At 42.1% G+C, this 6313-nt stretch overlaps 1 protein-coding gene across 8 annotated transcripts in view; it reads right to left on the reverse strand.

Annotated features, from left to right (window-relative positions):
- KIDINS220 (kinase D interacting substrate 220) overlaps nt 1–5482 on the reverse strand; it is a 59426-nt gene extending 53944 nt beyond the window's left edge. For 6 of the 8 annotated variants that reach the window (XM_033143067.1, XM_033143066.1, XM_033143065.1 and 3 more), the window contains exon 1: nt 5300–5482. The gene's annotated coding sequence lies outside the window, so the exon portion shown is untranslated. Of the gene's footprint in view, nt 1–5053; nt 5153–5299 lie in introns of those variants that run through there. The other 2 variants (XM_033143064.1, XM_033143061.1) reach the window with 2 other exon arrangements.
- Between the last annotated feature and the right edge of the window lie 831 nt (nt 5483–6313).

The raw sequence follows: 6313 nt of genomic DNA on the forward strand, positions 1-6313 counted from the left end.
TGATATTGCACAGCATGTATGTTTTGAAATGGCAACATTCAGAACTGCCTGAGATTCAATATAGATTGCAAGACAGGCTGAATCTATGTAGTATCAAGAGCACTGTACCAATTTCATTTACTGGTAAATAAAAAGGGGAAAGTAAAATGCTTTTGAAAAAGTTATTTACAGCGCATTTATGTTGCCTTACTTCTACATAAAGCAACCCACATGTAAGTCCAGGAAGTGTCATCAACATATGTTGCCCTCAGCCACATATATATACAATGGTGCAATAAGTTAGTTTTAAACTCTTACTTTTATAGACTTGTTGCAAGGGGGGGGGGGGTATTTTTGACAAATTTTCACATAAAAAGATTGCATATATGGATACAGATTTGACCATACTGCACTTTATAATGTTTTTTGTAGGTATTTCCAAACTTATCAGCCAACTTAAATACCAGGATTTTCCCACCAATAACTCAGCTGAAGAAGGCTTTTGAAAGTCATAGTTTCAAACTGTAGTCCTATATCCATTTACCTGGCTGGAAGCAAGTCTCACTGAAATGAATGGGACTGACTTTTAGTTATTCTAGATTTCCTTTGAAATTTACAATGAATCTTAGTATTAATTAATTAATTAATTAATTAATCTTAGTTTGTGAAATATTAATATTGCCTGTTATAAGCTTGGAGTAATAGAATATGGAACAGATTTTAGCATGGTTACATTTTGCACTCCTTTTACAGGAGAAGAATTTCACAGTAATCTAACTTGCCGTTAAGACAGATGGAAAAGGTTGAAAGATAATAGCTCTCAACAATAACACTTACTTCTTAACCATGCTATTCCAAGTAATTGCCATATTCTGCTTGCCTTATTCATAATTAACAGTTTCTAAAAATTGCCATGTAAACAGTCCACTATGCAACTGTCAGGGAACTGTCCCCGATGCAGCGCAGGGTGGTGGAAGGGCTCTCCGGATGTTACAGAGAGCCCCAGTCCCACCTTGCCAGCAGCTCCTCCTCTGGTAGTGAGAGGAGCAGCAAGACGTCACAGGGGAAAGGGAGTAGAGGCTCTGGGAATGCAAGAGAGTCCCAGCACTCCCACAGTCCAGAGGGCGATACAGGGGGAATGCAATTTCTGTCACCCCACAGACGTCGTGGGGTGAAAAGAAAGGATGGAAGGCGGGGTTTTCGTATTCTGAAACTCTTTTGTTGGGGTCAGAACCGGAAGGGGCCATTCCTGGATTCTGACACCGCTTGATACAGACACGAACGTTTTAGCTCTGCACTGTACATAGTTTGCACAATAAAATCCCTAAAGGAAACAGCGGAGTTCTGGCTGATTACTCATGAGCAACTAACTGAGAACCTTACAGCAACTTTCTGGAAAACTCTTAAAAGAGGTACCGGTACATACTGCTACACATCAAAGGAAGCTTCTGCACTATGGTCTGTTGTGTTTCCTTCTGTCAAATACTGCAAGTCATAAGCTACACATGAAAGTCCACCATGGCATGGCCACACAAACTCATTTCTAACCATTTTGAGATGGGTAGCCATGCATCTATTGCAGCAAAAACAAAAATCAGTATTGTTGCACCTTAAAGAGAAACTTTTTGAAAGAGCAACTGAAATCTCCAAGTACAAAAATATTAGAAATCAGTAACTGTATTTGGACTGAAAACAGGGATAAGTGTTATACCAACTACTACAGACACAGCCAATGGATGAGACAGCAAAAACTATTCCTGCAGAAACACACCTGAAAACTAGGTCTAGGACAGAAGCAGACAATACCAGTTAGGCCTGGGTGATACCTACTGTTCAGATCCATTTACAATCTATCAGATCCAACTGCAGATTCTGCAGTCATCTCTCTGCAATATGCAGAATGGATACTTACCTCCAATTTTCAAACCATCAGTGCCATCACACCACCCGAGAAGCTTCAGGAATGCTAAGGAAGTTTCAGCAGGGTTCACAAATCTTCATTAGGATTTGCTGGATGATGGGTGTGTGTGTGTGTTGTGTGTCATAGTTCAAAAGGAAGTGCTATTGTTGGGATTTCTGCTTCTGACTAGGAGAAAGCTCATAATTTTCCTATCATTGCTTGATGACAAAGTCTTACCATAAGTCAAAGCATCATCTGATTTTGTCCTATCTAGGATGGTTTTCAGCAGCATCAAATACACTTTTCACACCCAAAGCTTAAATCAGTGCCTCCCTCAACAGAAATCCCAAACCTGTGATGGCTGGAACCCTCATTTGTTTTTTCCCCCATTTCAATTCTCCTCCTGCATTATCAACACTTATACATATCTCAAAAAGGGAAAATGCACTCTATGAAACACATTTCTAAGGTGTTGATTTATAGTACTAGGCTTGGGTGATGTATCAATATCCAGACCACGATGGTGGCTTCACCCAGCAGTAGTATATTCAGACTAACCAATACGAACATATAAAACTGCCTTAGATGTCCTGGGCAGTTAGGGAAACACAGGAGGGGCCACACACTTACCATAACTTAAGTATTTCCACATTGCAAGAGTGGGGAGAGAGGTTAAGCCTTTTCTCTTCATGTACAAACTCTGATCTACACAAGGAGGTAGGGTGGGCCAGCATGTGCCATGCCCATTTCCATCTTCCATGAAATTCATTTCTACAGTACTTGACGGTCAGCTAACTAAGTGACACCACTGGCCCAGAGAAACTGTTATTGGGTGGTTTAGAAATATTTAAAATACAGTAAATACCACAAATAACCCAGAGATGCATTTTAAATAAAAGGGCACATTCTACTCATGTAAATACATGCTGATTCCTGGACCATCCGCAGGCTGGATTTAGAAGGCGATTGGGCCGGATCCAGGCCCCGGGCCTTAATTTGCCTACCCATGATGTGTACACAATCACTCACTGATCTGCAAGGCTACAAACAGAACTAGCACAAACACACAACAGGTGCCATTAGTAAGAACACTATACAGGCACAACACAATCATTTGTAATGCATTCAGTTATATTCCTCCCTCCATGAACTGTTACCTGGCAAAAGCTATTTCATCGGACTATAGGAGAGGGAGTGAAAGCAGGGCCACTATTAGCCCAACACAGAACGCAGAAACCTTTGGCTCATCATCTCTCTAAAATAGTTCCAATCCGAGCTGTTCGTTCTATGAGTTTGTAACCAATACCTAGGGCCTGGGTTGACTTTTTCCTCCTCCCCTCCAGCCCTCCCCTAGTATTACATGTTTTGAACTGTACTGTAAGTCTGAGGACAAGGACTCTCTCCCTATTGATCTCTATTATTTATACTATTTAATAGCCACCTGATATAAAAAAATCCAATATACAAGAATAAAAAACAGACGCAACAACAACCAACTACTTTGTCAACACAATTCTAAAAGCAACATCTCATAACCAGCAGAAGACAGACCAATTTAAACGCCCAGCAGGTTACCGGTAAGTGTCAAATGCCTAGGAGGAGAGAAAAGTCTTTGCCTGAAGCCAAAAAAATTATTAATTTTAGCACCAGGCACATCTCACTAGGGAAAAGCTACTCTGGGGATCTTTTTTGGTCAGAGAAGGATAAAAATTCTTCAAATATGTATAAATAAGTGAATATGAAGAGGCCAACACCAGACAGTTAAAAACACTGCATAATTATTAATAACCCCTTGGAACATTTAGATTTTAAACACTGGATGTATTCACCTCAGAAAACCCTATACAATGATTCCTCAGTCAAATATAGAAATAATAACCAGGTTCACCGCTTTCAAAATAATTAATGCTACTCTTTTCATTCTTAATCGTTTGTTTTCACAAATTCTTATAGAACACTGTTGCTTCCCTTTTCTTGGATTCCCCACCCCTCAACACATTAATTCCCTCTACAACTGTAATTCAGTAAATATCCTCCAGTTATTCTCCAGTTGCAAGAAAATGAAATAGCTAATTGAATGAAAATAAAAGTTAAAAATAAAGGAATTACTGTAATCACAATCAGTGATAATTTTTTTGATCACAATATATCATTCCACCCACTCACACAAATAATGTAATACCAATCAGACACCACATACTTAACTGGAGCTGGCAACCATTATTGCTCATACTTAGCATGTGCTGTTTTTGAAATTCCACTTTTTCATGTTCTAAAAAAAAAAAGCCATTCTGTTCTTACTCAGAGCACATATAAAACCTGGAAAGCTTCCAGCCATTTCTCCATTCACTTTCATTCTTGCATTTCTTAAACTACAAATCAACTAGACACTGTGTTTGCACAGCACCTAGTACAATATAGTATGAATTCTATTCTCTGATTTAAAAAAAAATGTTAAGATAACAATGCTAAAATATTCAGCCATCAACCATCATTAGACAGCATCTCCTTTGACAATAAGCTTCAAGATGTCCTTCACGTATTGCACCAAAATCCAGTAAGGCAGAAACAGCTACAATAAAGCAGCAATGAAATAAACTTACCTGGAAGTAAGGCTCATTTAAGTCAATAGGTGTTGCTTATGAGTAGGCACGCAAGTACACACACACACAAACACACTGTTAAATCTGAGACTGTTGCTTTTACACAGGTTTACAATGATATCCCATGGTAGATGGGATTACTGTACTTGTCGGTTTTGTTTCCTTAGGGGAAAACCAATTACTGTACTCTTTCCCACTAGGAAAAAAAACCCAAAAACAGTGGCTCCTTAAAGGCTGAACGGGGTTAGACTTTCAGGCACATAAAAGACGGGTGTGTTTTCTGTGGTACAGCACAACCCACACGCACATCTACTAAAAAATAAAAGGGTGAAAAGGTAAAGAAATAAACCCCACTGAGTACAGGTAAACGAGTGCACTATTTCAGCCTAACACAGCGACCCCCTTTTCCTACAATTTCTCACCCCCAAGACAACGGCAACTCGCGGGGTTTTGACTGAGGTCGCGAACAAGCGGGGGCTGAAGAGAAGAAGCCACCCAGTCGCGCGTTCAAAACATTCACACGTTCGGGGATGTCATCGAGGAAAGGGGGGGGGGCGGAAGAAATACACACTGAAGAGGCTAAAGCAGCAACCTGTCCTCCTCCAAAAGTAACTGAGCAGTGACAACCAGCCCCACTGCCGCTATTCTGTGCCTTCCACCATGGCTCCTCCGCCTGACTGCGAGGTGGTGGGGTTTGGGGAAGAGATGGGAAGGAGAAGGAGGGTGCTGGGCGGTGCCGGCTCCACTTCCCTTTGTTTTGACAGGTTCACACGACCACCCTCCCCCGGAGACCTCTCGCTCGTCAAACGCCCCTTACTAGCAAGAACGGGAGACCCTGGATGGAGGAAGAGGGCGAAGGTGGTCGTAGTGGCAGCGTCAGGGCCGCCTCAGAGCCCGGCGAGGATCTGGAGCTTCTCCTCCTCCTTCACCACTCCCCGCGAGTAGCGGCGGCAGCCATCTTGCCTTCTCCGCCCCTCTCTCCGTTCTCGGCGCGGTCACGTGGGCGCGACTGGCCTCCTCTTCCTCCGGCTGAGGCGGGCGAGCCTGAGAGCGGCGAGGTTGAATGCGGGGGTGGGGGCAGGAGGCGCGCTCCGCTCGGGGTTGAGCGCCGCTGGGCTGGGTCTGCTTGAACCACAACACGGCATCCCCGTGTCCGGCGTCATGGGGGTGGCCATTCCTCCCCCCCACTCTAAATCAATAGAAATCAATACAAATCTGAAGTTCTGTCGCCTCCCCCCCCCCACAAAAATCCAGGCTACGCCCATGTCAAGAGCTGGGGGGGGACACCTCTCCGTTTACTGTACAACAAAGAGCCCCTGTGGCACCTTCCTTCCTTATTTTATTTCATTACATTGATATTATACACCTCTTGGTTGTGAAGAGGGGATTAAAAACCCTCAGAGAAGTTAAAAAGGAAACAAAATCTATAACACGTTTATTATATGTATATGTATATGTAGGCCTATTCTGGGAAGTTCTTTCCCCCCCCTATTTTACTTTGACCAAGTAATAATCATAAATAAATAAGAATAAAAATGTGCACCCCACTACCGAGACCAGTGCCGGACTTACATATAAGCTAAACAAGCTATAGCTTAGGGCCCACTCTCTTGGGGTTCCCAAAAAGTTTTAAAGGGGAAAAAAGGATGTACATTTTCAAAATATAAGTTCAACAATTACTTTGATAAAATACATATTTTGTTACGTGCAAATGGCTTTAGATACCTATTAGGTCCATAAATTACAGTACCATATATTCAACACAAAAACCAATGACAATTTGTTGACAAAGGACAGCTGGACATATAAAGGGCCCCATTAGCTTTTGTAG

Source organism: Lacerta agilis, chromosome 3 (assembly GCF_009819535.1).
Source record: "Lacerta agilis isolate rLacAgi1 chromosome 3, rLacAgi1.pri, whole genome shotgun sequence".
Taxonomy (NCBI): domain Eukaryota; kingdom Metazoa; phylum Chordata; class Lepidosauria; order Squamata; family Lacertidae; genus Lacerta; species Lacerta agilis.